Source organism: Oryctolagus cuniculus, chromosome 13 (genome assembly GCF_051225735.1).
Source record: "Oryctolagus cuniculus isolate XC-2025 breed Fujian yellow rabbit chromosome 13, ASM5122573v1, whole genome shotgun sequence".
Taxonomy (NCBI): Eukaryota; Metazoa; Chordata; class Mammalia; order Lagomorpha; family Leporidae; genus Oryctolagus; species Oryctolagus cuniculus.
Window position 1 is genome coordinate 32,827,010 of NC_142879.1, and position 20,772 is coordinate 32,847,781.

Genomic DNA, 20,772 nt, shown 5'->3' on the forward strand with positions numbered 1-20,772 from the left:
GAAACTGTACAAGGGAAACATAAAATTCATTTGAATAGTGCTGTTTGCTCTTTTTGCAGACTGTTTATTTTCTCCACTGTCAGTGGAGTGCTTTCCTCATTCCTTTATGGCTGAACAAATTGAATCTCAGCGGATTGCTTCTCCAAAGTCAGCATAATCAGGAATAAAACAGAATCTCATTACTTTGGGTCAAATATATGGTTCCTGTCCTTGGATTAGGGGATAGGAGACAGGATTCTTGATCTTCAATGGGCCTAATGAGCAAGGGATAGGAGGTTGGACTCTTTCTTGCTAAATTAACTTGTGGTACAACTATATCCCAAGGGATTTGCTATAATGGCTTGAGTTCAGTGGGAGGACACCTTCCCAGAGCCTGAGATTACTTACAGAATGAGCAGCCAAACCTGGGAGAGAGCCCACAGCTCCTTCTTTTCCTTTTATGGATCAAGATGTGAACTACTCATTTTAAAGATAAAAGTAGTCTTTTCTACATCTAAAAATGCTTATACATATGTATATATAATATTTATTTATATCTCTCATGTGGTGATTTAAGTACAAATGATTGTGAAACATATGGAATGCATTTTCTTTAAAGTAAACAGAGATTCTTAATATTCAGGAAGAATCAATGGCAAAAATGAGTACAGACTCCTCTAAATTTTTAAGAGTCTGAGGAAGTTACCAACTTCAGGTTGCAGAAAAGAACTCCATCTTTTCTGTGATACAGTGATTTCTAAAGTAATAAAAGTCTGACCTTTGTTTGAGAGTGATGTGATAATTAGTTCCAAGTCAATCATGTGTTACAGCAAGTGATATGGTGATGCAATTTGTACCCAAAAAGGCACTGGATTTTAGATCAGATATGAATCATATTTACACACATAATTTGTGGTTCTTTCTTAGTCCACTTAAGTAAGTTGGCTCAGCCTGAAGTGAAAGGGGCTGTAGAATAGATTTATATTTGGGTTTAAGCCTATTAGATTTGTTTTAACTCATGATCATAGACTGTGTGTTTAACCTTATTTTACGTAGCATAGACAATGTACTTTATCTTGTTTGCACAATTCAGTTCAGCTTAACTAATTTTGTAGGGAAGTAAAATAAACTTTTCCTCTGATCTTTTAGATTCAGTGTCTGGAGCTTCAATTTACTTGAGCAAAATATGGGAAAAATGCATGAGAGTTTTATTGGTGTTAATATTTTATTAATTTTTTGATATGCATGAAGATCATCATGTAAAAGAATTGGAAACTCAAAGAAGACATTAGGCACAGAAGTGGAAATTATGGGAAGGTAAATGAAAGTGGGAAACTAATGGAAGATATGGTTATTTTAGTAAGGCTTCTTTGTGAAAATACATCTTGTTGCATGGCTACCAATAAATTATGCAAGGAAGTAGTTGTAATACACATAAATACATTCCAACAGAAGCAAACTAAATTAATCTCAAACTCAGAATCAATATTGCCTATAGCCTTTCAATAGTAACCTGATATAGGGGAAGACAAGAGTGGATAAAATATTTCAGTTATACAAATTTTATAGACAAAAATTAGCTGTACAAAACACTTGGTTAGAGATTCTCATAAGCCTCACAAGGGTCTCATGCCGGTGCTGCTTGGCATGGGGCCAATGAGATGCATAGAACTCTCCTTCTATGGGAATAAGAACTTATCGTAATGGGTGCTTCTCCTGTTCCTCTTTCACTACTCTTGGGATTCTAGATGGGTCTATTGTGTAGTTTCTATTTGTATGGCTTGAAAATGAAAATGGAGACTTCTGCTCTGATGAAGGGATTTGCACTAGTTTGGAACCTATTAGGCAAATATTTTCTCTCTAGTTAGAGATTATCATGGGGAAATGGCTAGTATGTGTGTGTTGGTGAGAGTAATTCTTTTAAATTTCCTGTTTTTCTACACCAGGCCTGAGTTTCTTTCTGTATAGTAAAAGGATACTAAACATGGGGTTTGAATCAGTGTTTCAGGGTATGTTCAATATATTACTCAAGAATGAGCAAATAGAAAAACAAATATGAGATATTAACATATTTTTCAGGAGTGGGCATGTGGTGCAGTGGTTAGGCTGCTTGTTGGGATGCCATGTCCCACACTGGAGTACTGCTTTTAATCATAGCCTCTTTGCTTTTAATTCAGCTCCCTGCAATGTACATTTCCTGGAAGGCAGAAGATAATGGTGGCTCCAGTATCTGGGTTTCTGCCACCCATGTGGGAGAACCAAATTGAATTCTGCGCTCCTGGTTTTGACGTGGCTGAGCCCTGGCTATTTCAGGCATTTGGAGAGTGAACCAGCAAATGAAAGATGGCTTTCTGTCTCTGTCTCTATGCCTTTTAAATGAAATGAAAGTAAATACATTTTAAAAAATACCCTCAGCAAGAGAGGAGGAAAATATTAGTTACTTAGAAGAAATTTGCTCTTTCTAAATAGATTTATTTAATAAATCCTAAGCAATATTTAGAAAATATTTCTTCTCAATGAGGACATTACCTGAATTTTAAAATAGACTGAAATTAAATTTTTTTTCAAAAATAAAATAGCAATAGAAGTGAAAATATTTCTTAAAACAGTAAAAAAGCAAATAATATTACAGAAAATCTAGAGAATGAACAAGAGAATAAACTTAGCAACAATCTTGGGATTCAAGAGATTGTATTACCATAAAAATATGAAAGAATTGTTAGCAAACAGGAAAGACAATTCCTAGAGATCAACTTCTGAATAATAACTATTTCATTCAAGACCAAAAATAAAAATTAATTTCCAAGCATAAGAAATTACCTACTGTTAATATATTTTTCCCTTTCTAGACTGTATTAATAGAGATTCACACAACAAAATGTGTTGGTAAATATACAAAAACTTAAAGTATAAAGGAAGACTCTAGCCACTATCAGGAAGAAGATTACTTAACAACAAAGCAAGACAAAACACAGTGGTCTGAAGTGACTGCTATGGTCTGAATGTGTGTGACCTTCCCAAGTAGATATATTGAAATCTGGCCTCTGAGATCTGAAGAGATCCTGAAGACGGAGCCCTGGTGAATGGGATTCATTCCTGTTATAAAAGAAACCAGAGGGAGCTTGTTTGTCCCTTCTCCTACATGAGCACCTAAAAGCTGTCAACTATTAGGAAAAGGGCCTCACCAGATACTGAACATTGATCTTAGACTTCTAGTCTCTAGAACTGTGAGCAATATACTCTATTGCTTAAAAATACCCAGCCAGGGGGTAATTTGTATAGCAGCCCCAGTGGACTAACACAGAGATTGGAACAGAGGAAAATCCCTAAAATGTGGAAATGGTTTTGGAATTGGGCAATGGTCAGAGACTGGAAGACTTTGGAGATCCATGCTACCAAAAGCCAACAGTGCCATGAACGGAGCACCTGAGGACATTCTGGTGAGGGCTCAGAAGAAGAGGAAAGCTGTGGAGAAAGCCTGAGTCTTCTCAGAGATCATCCAAGTGGTTGTAAACATAATGGGCTGTAAAGGGCATTCAAATGAGGTCTCAGACAGAAGGGAGGGACGGAGAAACTGGAAGAAAAATGATCCTTCTTGTGAAGTGACAAAGAACTTGCCTGAAACGTGCTCATGTCCTGGTTCCTTGTGGAAGGTAGAACCTCTGAGTAATGAAATAGAATGCTTGCCAGAAGAAATAGCTAAGCAAAGTGTTGAGGATGTGGCATGACTTCTCTTAACTGTTTATGGTAAAATTCTAGAAGACAGAAGCACATTAAAAGTGCGATGTATAATCAAAAAGGGAAGCAGAACTAAAATTTGAAAAATTTCACACTGCCTAAAGTGAGAAAGCATGTTCAGGAGAGAACACTAAGAGTATGGCCAAGTAAACGTTTGATAAGGATGTTATTAAGGAAAGAAGGAAGCCAGATGCTATTCATTAACATAGAGAAAGAATGATACTGAAGGCATTTCAGAGACTGTAGCGCAGCCCTACCATCATAGGCCCATAATGCCAGGGCCTTGGGAGCAGAACAATTTCAAAGGAGGGACCCAGGGCATCCATAGAAACTAGGGTCTCCTTGCTCAGCACTACTTCAAACTCTGCTCACTACACTGGAGTGTAGCATTCTCTGGCTGTATAGGTTTAGCTCCAGTGGGCCTAGATGCAATGGTTGCCATTCCTTTAGTGCAATGGCACATGGTGCCATCTCCACCAGGGTGCAGAGTGCAATAATTGTTAGGGATAGGCTGTCTCCACCGTATTTCAAAGCATAGCCCAGAGAGCCTTAGGACCCAAGTAGAAAACTGCCTCAGGGGCAAGGGCACTCCAAAGAGCCCCCATTAGAGCAGTGCCCATTAGAACTGTGGGTGCAGAGCTGCCCTTATGGCCCCAGAGTGGTAGAGCCGCAGCTGCAGGCACTGGGACTCCTGCTTGTGAGAGCTATGGCATGGGCTCCCCCCAACAAAGTTATGAGATAGGGACACGCAGAGCCAGGGTGATCAAACCCCTGCCCCAGGCACCCAGAAAGTGAAAAGTGAAGCCAGAGAAGATGATTCTTAAGACTTTGGATTTAATGTTCCTTACCCTGATGGGTTTTGGGTTTCCTTAGGGTCAGTTACCCCTTTTTCTTATTTCTCCCTTTTGTCACAAGAATGTCCTAGCATGGTATTTTAGAAACACATATATTGTTTGATTTCACAGATTTGCAACTAGAAAGCAATTTGTCCCAGGATGAATAATGCCTTGAATACTACTCATATTTGATTCAGATGATATTTATATGAAACTCCACACTTTATGCTTTTGAATTGATGTGGAACAAATTAAGAGTTTGTGGACTCTTGGGATATAATGTATTTTGCATATAAGAAGGATGTGAATTTTGGAGGGACATGGTTATAGTGCTGTGGTATGAATGTTCACGTCTCTCCAAAATTCATAGATTGAAACCTAATTCCCAGGCACTGATGTTAAGAGGTGGGGCTTTCTGGAGGTAGCTAGGCATGAGAATGGAGCCCTCATGAGTAGGTTTAGTGCTCTGATAAAAGAGACTTGAGGCAGCTTTTTGTACTTTTACCCTTCCGCCATGTAAGGATACACAGAAGGTTTCATTTGTGAAGAATGAGCTGTTACCACTTGATCCCTGATGCCTTGATCTTGCAGAAATGTGAGCAATAAATTTCAGTAGATTGTAAATTGCCAGCCTAGGTATTTTGCAATAGCAACCTGAATGAAATAAGATAATGACTTCTGACATCTTTCCTGTAACAACTGAATATGGGGCAACAGCTACAGAAATTTTCCAAAAAGGTAGCTCATCTAAGAATTTTGTAAACAGTGAATTTGCATTCTTATATTTATATAGGTTTATATAATTATCAGCTAACTACCACAAAACTGCTAAAAAATATGGTCCAGGTAACTACACATGAGTTAAAATAAAATAAAAACAAAACAGTAAGAAATATATGGGGACCACTCTTTTGTATTGTATAATATAACATTGTGAGATTACAATATTTGAGAAGCTTTCTAATTTTCATATTTTGTACTATATATTTTAAAATAATATCTGGAGGACATTGTTTTATACATAGCCATTTTAGATCAGTGAATATCAAATATAAATAATATAGTAAACAGTATTCTTTTGCTTAAATTTTGCTGTGTGGGGATGTTTGTGTATGTGCCATTATTTGTTGCCTCCATGGGTGAACAATAGCAGAACCCTGGAGTCAGGAAGTAAGCTGGGTTTCAAACCCAGGCACCCTGATATGGGTCATGAGTGTCTTAACTGCTAGGCCAAACACTATCCCTGAATTATATATGAACTCTAACTTCCTAAGCTTCTTCTTGATGAACACAAACTTGGATTAATTTATTTCTATTAGCCTGTATTTCATGTGACTATAAGGAAACACAAAAATATTACCTATTTTATTTTATTTTAATTTTCTAAGATTTATTTATTTGAAAGTCAGAGTTACACACAGAGAGAAGGAGAGGCAGAGACAGAGAGAGAGGTCTTCCACTCCACTGGTTCACTCTCCAATTGGCAGCAATGGCTGGATCTGGGCCAATCCGAAGCCTGGAGCCAGAAGCTTCTTCCAGGTCTCCCACGTGGCTGCAGGGGCCCAAGGACTTGGGTCATCTTCTACTACTTTCCCAGGCCATAGCAGAGAGCTGGCTCAGAAGTGGAGCAGCCAAGACACTAACCGGTGCCCATATGGGATGCCAGCACTGCAGATGCTGGATCAGAAGTGGAGCAGTCAGAACTCGAACCACCACCCATGTGGGATACTGGCACTGCAGGCAGCAGCTTTACCTGCTATGCCATAGAGCCACCCCCCACCAATTTTTAAAGTAAAATTTCTGGAGTGAATGTTTGACATATGAACCCATGTTGTACATTGGAGTACCTGGGTTTGATACAAGGCTCTGGCTCCTGACTCTAGCTTCCTGCTAATGTAGACCCTGAGAGGCAGTGGTAACAGCTCAAGTAGTTGAGCCCCTGTCAGCCACATGGGAGATCTTGATTTTGTTTATATCCCCTGACTGTGGCCCCCTCTGACTCTGGTTGTTACAGCCATTTGAGGAGTAAACCAGTAGATGAGAGCACATATGCTCTCCCTCACACTCTCTCAAGGAAATAAATAAATAAATAAATAAATATTTTATTTAAGTAAAATTTTTGGCAAATATTGTAGTTTAGAGAAGTAAACTCTTTAGCTTCATCTTAACTACTTAAACTTTATCTTTTAAAAATATTTACTTAAAAAGACAGAAAGAGAAAGAAGGAGGGATGGAGAAATAGAGAGGGAAGGAGGGAGAGAGAAAGAGAGAAGGCATCTTTTATCTGTTTGTTTACTCCCCAAATGGCTGGAATAGCCAGAGATGGGCCAGGCTGAAGGCAGGAGCTAAGAACTACATCTAGTGTCCCACATGGGTAGCTGGAACTTAAGTACTTGGGCCATAATCAGCTGCTTCTTAGGTGCGTTAGCAGGGAGCTAGGTCAGGAGTGGAGTAACAAGGCCTGGAACACACAATGCCAGCCCCCTAAGCTTTACCTTTCCACTTAAGCTTCATCTTAACTAAACACGAACATGGGTTGACTTTTTTCTAAATGTTTCTCTGTTATATTGTCTGTAAGGGAACACAAAAATGATATAACCAATTTTAAAAACAAAATATCTGGCAAATATATAGTTCAGGTAGGCAATATAAGAGAATAGATTAGAGTCAGGGAAAGCTCTATGGTAGAAGTTACTTTCCCAGGTTACTGAAAACCAAATCTCACTTTTTAAAAGATAACTGGTCCTTTCCATTTCTTCTCTTTCACAGAGGTGTATAATTAAGGAGAAGGGTATTTACTTCGATAATGAGACCTAGCTACTTAAGACAGTGATTCAGATGATCTGCTACGTGCATCTATTGGATCCTGCATTCTTCAGGTTTATTGGCGTCCATCAGCCATTGAAAGCCCAGGCCTCTACAATCGTCCTCGTTAAAATTAGATCTCAGTGAATCCACAAATGTAAAAGTAGGACTAATATGAACCTTTGCTGAAAATGCAAATCCAATATAAATTGCCACCCTGTTTTTTAGGCTAAAAAATTCTGGCGGGTTATTTTTTTTTCCAAATTAATTTTGGATCATAAGTTTCTATTAGCTGGTTTTTGCTGGCACCACATTGCTGAAAGGATGACAAGAAATAGGGAGCCTTGGAAACTTTCATGTCTGCCCTAAGAATTCCAGTCCCATTTTATAACCCAGAAAATCTTAGATCATTTGGATCTGGTTTAGATAAGCTGACTAGAATGAAACCAAATCAGTGCATCTTCTAAACTTCCCCCAGCTATCCTTCATTAAGAGAAGAGTCACTTTTGCCTTTTATGAAACAGCAAAGCCAAAACAGCAAGCTTCACTGGCTTTACTTCCATCCAAAACTTTTCCCACAACTCAGCTGCCAACTCTGAGCAGAACTTTCAATTTTTGCATTGCTGTTTTCCAAATACAGAAAAGTTATATGGGGACAGTCCCTATAACCTCGTTGAGCCATTTGCCTCCCTTTGCATCAGTGTTCCTGCAGCACTGTATGTATGGACATTTGCAAGAGCTTAGGGACCAGCCTCGCTATCACTGAAGATGTGCCATCCATGTCTTTGCTGCTAAGCACTTGAAGGAAAGAACGGACAAGGAGGCATGATTTGTTACAGGTTCTTTTTTGTTCTTCTAGCAAGAGGAGTACATTGGGACCACCTCAAGAGATTGTAGAAAAGAGAAGACATGTATATTCTTTCATCTCAGTTTTCAAAAACAATTTGCACCAAATTTTGTCCTCATCAAACTATCTAAGTTGACAGAACATACTGTGAAGAAGAAAGCACAGACTCTGCCTTTGGTGGAGGCACACAGCCCTCCTGACTTCCTGGGAAATCTCATCTACAGGAGGGCCTTTGAGTTCCTCTTAAATTCTAATGGATGGAATCAAAGACAGAGAACTTTGTATTGGATTCTAGCCCTTAGCAGTCACAGACTCCTAGAACATTAGAAGCAGAAGTTGTCTTTGAGATTGTCTGGTCCACTATTCTCATTTTATTGAGAGAGAAATGTGGCTCAGAGAGCTTGGGTGAACTCCCCTGGGGTCTCACAGCCAGTTTGGGTCTGAGGTACAGCATGATGAAAGTCTAGATTTTTTCATACTTGGCAGCTTCAAATCTGTCCTTGGATGATTTCTTTCAGTCCTCATAAATTAGGAAAGTTCTGAATAGCAATCAAGTTGTTACTTTTTGTTCTTTATGCCATTCTATTGCAACTTTTAGTCCAAACTCATAAGAATTTCGTAAAACTGGCTTAAAATCTCTAGCTTTCTTAGTGGTGATTACACACAGTTTAAAACTCAAAGAAGGTCATTGACTGAATTATCATTGTATCTAGAATACATATAATGTCGAAAGACCCCATCACGGTGTGAGTTCTATCAATTGTGAGGACAATCAATTATGGCTCTCTTGTTAGGGGCCTAGAACAGTACGTGTTACATGGTAGATGCACAGTAAATATGTCTGCAATAATTTTTCCTCTTTTTAACTTTTGCAGCCTAATAGCTCAAGTGATATTACCCTCCTAGAAGCAACTCAGATTCAAAATTTCAATAGTTAGCTTGTGAGTGTCATAGTTCTTTCATTTGAATGTTACCTCTCTGTGTTCCATAGCCTTAGCCTACTATTCAGTTCCCTCATTTCTTAGCAGGCATAGCTCAGTTTTGTTAAATCACTTATTGTTTTACACACACAGGGAAATGCTTGTAAATGTGAAATTCCCTGAATTTCCTCAAAATCATCAACATCTGGTTTTTAGTGAAAAATAAAAAAAATTGTCCCTGATTAAGAATATCATAGTCTCCTACTTTGCTAACAAAAAGGTTAATTTGCATTAAAGACTGAAAAATCATTGTATGAAAAAAAGTCATAGTCTCTAAAACAAAATGAGTATCCTCAAAGTATCCTTCAAAGGATATTTGCTAAATGAGCAGAATGTACGACATTTATTGGATGAGTTTGGAGGAAAGAGAGCATTGAACTGGAAATCTTGGAAAGTTTAATGGAAGAGACAAGATTTAGGTTAGAACTTAGAGACTGGGTATGAATTAGAAAAGGATAAGGAGATGGAAAGAAAGTTTGATTTGGAGAGACAAGAGTGATCATGTACAACGTGAGGTCAACAGGTGAACAGTAAATGGAGCCAGGTGGAATGATAGGACTGATGTTTTATGTTACGGAAATTCTGTTTGGAAAGAAAAGGCTTTTCACTTTATATTTACATGGCACATACATTATGCTAGAGAGATGAATCTTTGTAATTTTTATTACAATAGGAATGAGAGAAGAAGGAAAGGAAATTTGGGACTTGCTGCCTGCTGTGTAATATGGCAATGGCACTCCCTAGAGATCTTCAACAGTCAACTTGTGGAAACCGTGTGCTAGCTGTGATAGGGCCTGACCTCAACTGACAGCAGCAGGAGTGAGAAGCAAGAGAAGATGTGGAAAACCTTAAAATAATTGAAGAGTTATTGAACACAACTTAAAGAGTAGCAATAAATCAAAGGTCAACCATGGTTTAATATGTCATTTCTCTAGTAACATTTTAGATTGAGTTCTTGATGTTTTAAGTTTTAATACCAGAAAATAACTTGTGAATTTCACTGTGAAGTTGGCCAAGAAGGTGATATATTTTTGGTCAAAGGCTTTTTTGATGTGACTTAAAAAACAACAACTCCATACTTCTTTCATTTGTGAGCCTGACCCCATGTAGAGGTATGGGCTAGGCAAATAAATAACAAGAATAAGAACGTCTTTATGCCTCCCACATTCCCTTGACTTTGTCCTTTGTGCCATGGCAAGCTGGAAGGGGACTAGGAGGCATGAATATGGTTGTGTGAGGCTCTCACAGTGGCCCTTGTAGAAATAATTTTCAATATGTTACCTTGTTATGCTAACACAGTTTGCAACCCTGATTATTTGACTTGATCCCCCTCTACTAAGAATCAGCAGTGTCAAGTTGTCTTAAGAATATTACTGCAACCAAATAAATATGAGAATTTTACAAATTTTCTGCAAACATTTATTGGATATCTAAAAGATTTATTGTGACCAGCACTTTGGAGTGTCTTCCTGTTTTATGGACTAGCTCTCAGCAAAATTGATTGAATCAAGAATGAATGGATTAGTGAAGACTTGTGTTTTAGGAAGATGATGTGCTATACTGGAGAGGAAGGAGGTCAGGGAGAGTGCGAATAGTTGAACTTTTGTTGTATTTAAGACCTGGATGGTGAAGGTTTAAATGGGAACATAAAGGAAAGGACAGGACAGTGATGCTTTACGGAAAATGTTGACAACATCTTGTGGCTCATTGATTGATAGAGAGGCTAATAATATGAAGGAGAGAAAATAAGTAAAAATATTTCGGTTTTTGAGTCTGAATAGAAGGAACAGGCAAGTTGTAGGAAGTAACAAGAACGGTATTATTTTTAGGTTTGGTGGGGTCATGGGAGAAGCCTTCATATGGAAATATTCTAAAAGGAAAACTCTCCATTGCTGTCTGGGCCAGAACCCTTGGCTAAAAGTACCTGGATTTATCAATTAGTGAAAGTTTGTTTGTCAGTCTTTAAGAAAGATTGACATGTCACATGCAAAACTGTTACAGATTTTTAAAAATTGTCCTTTCATCATAACTCAATGATGAAATTTCCCTTGTTAAACTGATAGCAGTCTGACTTGTCCCTTTTACATGATTACCTTTTGCCATTATCTTCCCTGAGGAGCATGCTCAGACAGATTGAGAATGATGATATTTGGAGTGAAGAAAAAGAGATGAGTTCATGAGGAAATGAATGGAGAGAGCAGATAGCTTAGGACAAGAAGGGGGGATGGGAAGAGTGCAAACAGATAATGCTTTTAAAGGATTGAGAGTAGAAGATTTGTGAGTCACTGAGTCAAGGAAAAGAGTTTTAACAAAGAGATAATAAGAATTGCCAAATATTAAAGAAAGGTAAATGAGAGAAAAATCAAGAAAAGTTCATTGGCTTCTATAATTTTATTTTTTTAATATTTATTTATTTATTTATTTGAAAGTCAGTTATACAGAGAGAGGAGAGGGAGAGAGAGAGAGAGAGAGAGAGAGAGAGAGAGAGAGAAAGAAAGAAAGAAAGAAAGAAAGAGAGGTCTTCCATCCATTGGTTCACTCCTCCAATTGGTCACAACAGTTGGAGCTATGCTGATCTGAAGCCAGGAACCAGGAGCTTCTTCCAAGTCTCCCACTCAGGTGCAGGGGCCCAAGGACTTGGGTCATCTTGTACCACTTTCCCAGGCCATAGCAGAGAGCTAGATCGGAAGTAGAGCAGCCAGGACTCAAACCGGTGCCCATATAGGATGCTGGGACTACAGATGACAGCTTTACCCGTTATGCCACAGCTCCAGCCCCCACTTAAATAATTTTCAAACCAGACTTATAAAATTTGTGTCTGTGGCCATGAATATGCAACATATTGATAAGTGGTCAGGTCAGTTTTAAGAATTCACTAGAAATAATTCCCTATCCCCAGTTATTTGAAGCTATACATATATTTTTATTAAAATTATTTAGTTACATTTGTCAATATGCTACATTGACACTGAGCAGTTCTATCATGGGAATTTAGATATACAATCTCTCTCTCTCTCTTTTTTTTTCAAGCAGTGAAGGCTATTCATTGTCAGATTGGAAAACACAGTCCACCTAAGGTCGAGACATATTTTCAGCTGGAACTGGCAGTCGTTTACTCATTAGGTAGTTAACAAAAAATTTTCAGTGTAAGGAACAAGAGGGGTGGTCACTCAGCTCCACTGGTCAGGTAGCCAATGTGCTCATTGCTGTGGTTGAACAGGAATGGAGACACATCACTCACCACACAGGGAAGATTTTCAAGCAACTGCCCTGTGGGATTTTGTTTGTTGGTCACTTTTGCCAACAACTTCCCTCAGACCAAACATTCAAGTAGTTTCAGCTTGGTGATAATTAGGGAGGTAGTTCTGAAACATGTTGAGTTTTAGACCTAGCAGGGTCTAAGAGATCATCTAGCCCAGGACACCAGGACACTATGTTCGATTCTGCTTACAATATTACTGAGAGTTACTTACCCAGTTTCTGCTTGATAGTTTCTCACCAAGTGGTGTTTTCTGCACCTTGGAAGGAAGGCTTTTCTGAAATTAGTATCTGCATCTTAGAGCTACTGCAATTTCCTAAGATACTTCATACTATCTACTATCTAGAGTTCTTAGCAAATTTTTATAATAACTCATTTCATCTTCATTTAATCCCATGGACAAATGGCCACATTACACAGGAAATAGCAGTATATCTAAAATATCAATATTTTAGATGAGGAGATTAAAGCTTGGAATGTTATGGGAAGCTTCTAAGTCAAAGGTTTAACCATGGTGGTCTTGCTTCAGTGTCTGAACTCAAAGCCTCTAGGGGAATGTTTTAGTGTTCAGTTAGGCAGGTAATTTATAAAGAGGCTTATTTGGTTCATGATTCAGGTGGCCGGAGGTTTCTGGCGAGGTTTCACGACTGGGTGCAGAAGCAAAGAGGACTCTTTTGTGCAGAGGAGGCACATGTGTGAGCAAAGAAATAAGAGACTGGGGAAGGGTCAGGCTCACTGTTTCTGAAATGAATTGCTCTCTTGGGAACTGCCCTACTCTTACTAGACCTGACCCACTCCTGCTGGACAGCATTAATCCATTTGTGAGGGCAGAGTCTCATTCCCTAATTATTTTCCAGTAGGCTCACTTCTTAAACATTCCACTATCTCAATACTGCTATACTGAAATCCAAGGTCTTAGCATCTAAATTTAGGGGGCAAAATAGAGCTGGGAATAGAAACCATTTCCCTGCTGATCACCTTAGACTCATTGTTTGGGGTCTTGTAGATGAGACTAATAAGGACAGATTAACAAGAGAATAATGAACAGAATTTTGTTAACATGCACCTGTGCATACACAAGGCCGCACCCAGTGATGAGGATCTCAGTGGGATAGTTAAAACTTGAACTCAAATAGTATCTTTAAAATAGACATTTTTAGGGAACTGAGGAGATGAAACAAAAGGACCTTGAGTTTCTATGGGGTGGCAAGAACATGTAGAAAACTAATGGTATAAAAAAGTCTTTTTTAAAATTTTATTAATATATGTTCTCATATGTTCTCCCTGATTGGTGACAACTAACTGAGCATCAAAAAGGAAACCTGGTAAAGTGAAATGAACACTATGAGAAACAATGACTTGATCAGCCCTTGTCATCACCGTTGATGTACAATTTAATACTTTATCCCTTTTAGTATTTTTGTTTGTTCTACTTAATACCATTGGTTGAGCTATGTAATTAACACACAATTATTCTTAGGTGTTTAAAGTTAACTGAAAAGTGATCTCTGTTAAATATAAGAGTGGGAATAAGAGAGGGAGAGGATGTACAATTTAGGACATGCTCAAGCTGACTTGCCCCAAGTGGTAGAGTTAGAAATGTGCCAGGGGATTCCAATACAATCCCATCAAGGTTGCATGTACCAGTACCACCTCACTAGTCCAAGTGATCAATTTCAGGTCACAATAGACCATAATGAAAGGATTGAGAGTCAAAGGGATCACATAAACAAGACTAGTGTCTGATAATACTAACTTATAGAATAAAAAAGGAAGAGAACGATCCAACATGAGAAGCAGGATACACAGCAGACTCATAGAATGGCAGTTGTCCTAAACTGCACTCTGGCCTTGGAATCAGCCCTTAAGGCATTCAGATCTGGCTGAAGAGCCCATGAGAGTATTTTAGGCATGGAAAGCCAAGGCACTCTGGCAAAAACAAAAAACAAAAAAACAACACACACACCTAAATGAAAGATCTCTGTGAGTGAGATCCCAGTGGAAAGAATGGGCCATCAAAGAAGGAGGTACCTTTCTCTGAAAGGAGGAGAGAACTTCCACTTTGACTATGGCCTTGTGGAAATAAGATCAAAGTCGGTGAGCTCAGAGGGCTTCCATGGCCTTGGCAACTCATGACTAGAGCCTGGGGAGATTGCTGATGCCTTAAACAAGAGTGTCAATTTGTTAAGTCAACAACAGAAGTCACTGTGCACTTACTCCCCATGTAGGATCTCTGTCCTTAATGTGTAGTTCAATGTGAATTAATGATATGACTAGTGCTCAAACAGTATTTGGCACTTTGTGTTCTGTGTGGGGGCAAACTGTTGAAATCTTTACTTAATATATACTAAATTGATCATCTGTATATAAAGATAATTGAAAATTAATCTTGATGTGAATGGAATGGGAGAGGGAGTGGGAGATGGGGGGGGGTTGCAGGTGGGAGGGAAGTTATGGGGAGGAAAAAGCCATTGTAATCCATAAACTGTACTTTGTACTACTAAATAAAAGTTAAAAAAATAAAGTTCCTTTCATCCCTAAAAAAATTATTAATGTAAAAGAACAGATTTTATATATCCCATAGCTACAGTTCCAAGAAGACAGTCATACTTCCCTCACTTCTCTGCTCCTCCCCAAATTCCTCCCTCCCTCCCCTCTCATCATCAGTGTGTGCAAAGACATGATTTTAATCCACTCTATATTCACAGGCTTAATTCACCACTATTCATAATATTCAATAAGGAAAACGTGGGTATATCAGTTCCACACGAGTATAGACAAGGGCTAAAAATAATAATAAAAGCATATTCCAAAGTGATCATTTCATTCCTGTACATTCTTTTTCTATTATGTATTAACTTCCACGTATCAGAGAAAACATATGATATTTGTCTTCTTGAGACTGGTTTATTTCACTAAGAAAAATGGTTTCCAGTTGCATCCATTTTATTGCCAAAGACAGAATTTCATCCTATTTTTATTGTTGAGTAGTATTCCATAGTGTGTATATACCACATTTTCTTTATCCAGTCATCAGTTGATGGAGATCTGGGTTGATTTCATATCTTAGCTATTGTGATTTGGGCTGCAATAATCATGGGACATGTAAGAATTGAGATAGGCTGCAGTGGTTACACCATGAAGAAAGAAGGGATACTGAATAAAATTACTTTGTCATTAATTTCAGAGAACCTCAATGTCTATCTTCCAAGGCTTAGTGATAAGTTATAATCCCTCCTACATCGTCTATCATCTTAGTGCATTATTTTTAAACAAAAACACTCACATTAAAAAATTATAATAGACTCTTTTGTGCACTAAGAACAGATGTTAATGTTCTGTATATTTGCTTCAGATCTATTTTTATGTTTTTAATAAGTTTCAGAAACATAGCTAAAACTTCATTTCTACCTCTTCCTCTGTTTCTCCTGCAGGGGTAACCAACTTACTAAAATCAGTGAATATCATTGTCAGGTTTCAAAAAGATATATATTCTATATATCTTCATAAACATGCATGTATTCATTAATGACATTCACTATTATTTTTATAATAAAGTTTTGCTTAAAATTTTCAAATTTTCTATTTGATTTCAAAACTAACTTGTTTTATGCTACCTACTTTGTTTATTCAAAATTATGTGTTTGATTTGTAGCTGTGTGAAAAACACATAGGCCTAGTTCATTCATTTAACTCCACTGCAATATTCATTATATGTATAAACTTAACTTCTTTCATCCATTCTCCTGTTGAAAGAAGTTTAATTGTTTACTTTCTTTCTCCTCCAAACCTGTAACAGCAGAAATAAGAAAGACCCTCCTGAAAACCTACTTTTCTCTATTTTTCAGCTCTTATGGACTTGACATCAGACTTACCTAGAATAAATCAACTTTAACCTGCTTGTGTCCATCACTATGATAAGTCCCAGACTTCCAAAGTCTCTTCTATATCTGTACAATAACTCCCATAAGGCCATCTTTCACATACTTCCCCAACTCCTGAACTTTCTCCACTGTTCCCCCTGGAACCCACTTCATTTGTCTTGAATTTTCAAAGATATTCAATCTTTCCTCCAGTCCCTTTTTTTTGTTCCAAATTAAACTCATGTCTCCCACTGAGGACATTATCTCCCTTGCATCATTTTAGGTGGTGACTTTTTCTTGCCTTTTTTTTTAATGTAAATTTGATCTTTCTCTTTTTATTAAAAATTAATTAATTAATTAATCTATTTATTTAGAGAAAGAAAAAGAGAGTGAGCATTTCCATCTGCTAGCTTATTCCCCTAAATATTTGCATCATTTGAGCTTGACAGAAGCCAGGAACTGGAAACTCAATTGAGGTACCCGATGTGGGCAGTAGGCACCTAAGTACTTGAGTCATCACCTGCTACCTCCCAAGGTGTGCATTAGCAGGAAGCTGGAATCAGGAGCAGAGTTAGACTCAAACTCACAGACTTCTGTATGGGATGTGGGCATCCCAAACAGTATAATAACTACTAGGCCAAATTCCCACCCATGGTGGCTGTTGTTCTCGCTCATCCTGGAAGTGGGGTAGTTGACCTCATGGCTTCTCATTATAGTTTTTAGATCATTTACCACTTTTATTTCATAAAACATTCACCTTTGAGTTTCACATTATCAGATTCTTCACAACCCCTCCTTGTTATGGTCATTCCAAGACCTGGGTTACCCCTTATATCACAAAGACATTTAAATAATTCCTAGTTCAACATTTCTCAAACACAAGTGATCACATGCATGTCAAGGGGAATCTTGCTGAACTATAGTTCTGCAACAAGGCCTCAGGATCTGCACACCCAACAACGACCCAGGTGATACTCAGGTTGTTCAACTGTGCTGTGTGTAGTACCATCAAAGATCACTGTCACTGTCACCGTCTTCAGCTATATCACCATCTTCTTTTTGAGAATTTCAATCACTGTAAGCAATGATCCTTCTATCACTCTGTACTTTAAATAGTTAACCTCTTCTCCTCCTATAATCCTGTTCTCATCTCAGTCATTGCATTTCCCACATGACTCATGACTCATAATCATGACTCAAATCAGCCACGCTTCAAATCATGTCAACGTTCAGGATCCAGGTCTTATACTGTCATCACTTCTCTTTCCTGTCATTCCCTTTTCTTTGTTTTCCTCTAGTAGTTTTATATAGTGTTGGGTCTTCCATGTAAGTTCCAAATCTATTTTGAGTTGATTTTTGTATATGCTGAGAGAGAAGGGTCTAAAGTGAGTCTGCAATTAGACATTTAGTTTTAGTAATATCATTTATTGAAGAAACTGTCCTATCCCCAGTGTGTGTTTTTGGCACCTTTATCTAAAAGCAGTTGGCTATAAATAAATGACTTTATTTCTGGTTTTCTATCCTATTGAAATGATGAACTTACCTGTTTTTACTCCACTTATGTTGTTTTGGTTATGGTAGCCTTGTAGTATATTTTGAAATTAGGTAGTTGATGTTTCTGGCTTTGTTCTTTTTGCTCAAGATCACTTTGGCTGTTCAGGCCTTTAGTGGTGCCGTATGAAGATTATGATTATATTTTCTATTTTCATAATAATTGGTAAGACAACCTAAAGAATGACAGAATTTTTGGAAATTCTATATCTGATAAGAGGTTAATATCCAAAGTGTATAAATGAGTTAGATATCTCAACCACAGGAATACATATAACTCAATTAAAATATGAGCAAAAAGACCTGAGTAGACATTTCTCCAAAGAAGACATATAACTAGAAAACAGATATATTAAAAATGCTCAGTATCACTGTTCATTCAGGAAATGCAAGTCAAAACCACAATAAAATATCACCTCATTTCCATCAGAATGGCAATTATCAAAAAGACAAACAATAAATGTTGAGAGAGATGTGGAGCAAAGCAAACCCTTACTTGCTATTGGCTGGAATGTGTATTAGTAGAATCATTATGGGAAAGAGTATAGAGATTTCTCAAAAGTTAGAAATAAAGCTGGAGCCGGTGCTGTGGCTCAGTGAGTTAACGCCCTGGCCTGAAGCGCTGGCATTCCATATGTGCACTGGTTTGAGACCTGGCTGCTCCACTTCCCATCCAGCTCTCTGCTATGGCCTGGGATAGCAGTAGAAGATGACCCAAGTCCTTGGGCCCCTACACCCACGTGGGAGACACAGAAGAAGCCCCTGGCTTTTGGCTTTGGATCAGTGCAGCTCCGGGCATTGTGGCCAATTGGGGAGTGAACCAACAGATGGAAGACCTCTCTCTCTCTCTCTCTCTCTCTCTCTCTACTTCTTCTCTCTCTGTGTAACTCTGACTTTCAAAATAAATAAATAAATAAATAAATCTTTTAAAAAAAATAAAGCTACCATATGATCTAGCAATCCAACTACTGGCTATGTATACATATCCAGAGGAAATGAAATTAGTGTATCAGAGAGATATCTGCACTTTAATATTTTATTGTACTAATCACAATTGATGAATGGATAAATAAAATGTGACATTTATGCCATTGTACTATTTTCCTGCATAAAAAGGATAAACTTATGTCACATGTAATAACAAGTGACCTAGGGGACATTATGTTAAGTGAAATGATTTGATCTTACTTCCACGTGGAACCTAAAAAGCTAATTCCATCGAAGATTAGAGGAAAGTGGTGTTTACTAGAGAGTGGGAAAATAGGACTGAGAGAGGAATGGGGAGAGATAGGTAATGAGTAGCAAGTTACAGTTAGAAAGGAGAATAATTCTGGTGTCCAGTTGCACAATAGAATCATTGTAGCTAGCAATTATGTAGCATGTATTTCCAAAAAGCTGATTTGTTATATTACACATCTATAAAGATATTAAATCATCCCCCATAAATATGTATAATTATTATGTGTTAATGAAAAATAAATTAATAAAATGATAAAAAACCTCCCTTCTACCATTCCTAGTTCTGTTTCCTGGTCAAGAAACTTCCAAAACATTTTTCTGTACTAAGATCTCCAACATTTCTTTCCCTACCTTCTCTTAAACTCACTGAAGTTAGGCTTTTGCTCTTACTATACTTTTAAATTAGAATATTTTTATATGAGTATACACAAACACACAAACACACTCACACCCATTCCCTTATACATAAGCAACACTAAATTTCTTATTGCTCACAAATGAAAAAGCTTTTAAAATTAGCTTAATCACATAAAATACAAAAGCCTTTAGAGAGTGAAAAGTTAATGCAAGGATGATAACTAACTACAAATATGCTGTGCACGTATGGTCTTAGTGTTGTCCGCCAGTTACTCACCATATAGGAAGCTGGAAGTGGTTATTTAGTGAGAGCTGGTGAAACCAGTGTCTCATTGACTGACCACCTACTTGATTGGCTAATTCATTCATTCACTTATCTGCCTTTTCAGTTATTAATTTACCAATTCACTCCACTTTCTGCATTTTTTTCTTTGCTCCCTTCTCTTATCAGTTGTGGATGCTGTGTAAGGCATTGAGATTCCCTAGGAGGCCTCTGCATTTGCTGTAAGGATCTTTTTATGGAACTTCACTTTCCTCACTGCAAATCCTGATTATGTGCGTATTTCACTGTCCCACTTTATTTCCTTTATGTGTTTTATTATAAGCTCCTATATAGCGAGTCGCCCGAACTATTCTTGATGTTTTCTCTTAAAAGTGGAGATTCCTAAAGGATACTTTATCACCATATGAAATACTCTATTGACTATATTTATTTTACATTTAGTCCAAACATTTAACCGCATTGTGATTGTTCTTTCTTTGCTTTTGTACTCTGCACTCTATATTTTATTTTGTTCTTCATTTCCCTATTTTTGGTCCAAATAATTCACCATTATTCCTAGTAGACTATGTTCCATCCCCAGTAGAGTTTTCTGCATCATCACTGAAATTACACTCTGTTATCTCTGGAGTGTGTTCAGCTTAGCTAATTAATGTAGAATGTGGACAGATATTTATTTTCCACCAGAGAGTTCATCAGTTCTCAAGAAAAGAGCTTGTTTTACAGGATGGAGTCCCAGAGAAGGCCGTCTCCCCCTGTACAAGTAGCTGTGAGTCAGCATGGCTCACTGAGGCCCTTGCATTTGACACAAAAGAACTGATGCTTGGAGCTGTAGACACAAAGGGTTTTGTATTGGACAAGCATGTTTTTCTCAGTCATCGTTATCAAACATTTCATTACTTAGGGCCTTGGGCATTTATAGGATTTGGAGATGTTTGTACCATATATATATGTGCATATGTATATATGCACATATATAATTTTAAAATGGCAAAACCTATTTAAAAAGGCAACATCTATTTATATTATGTGCAATGA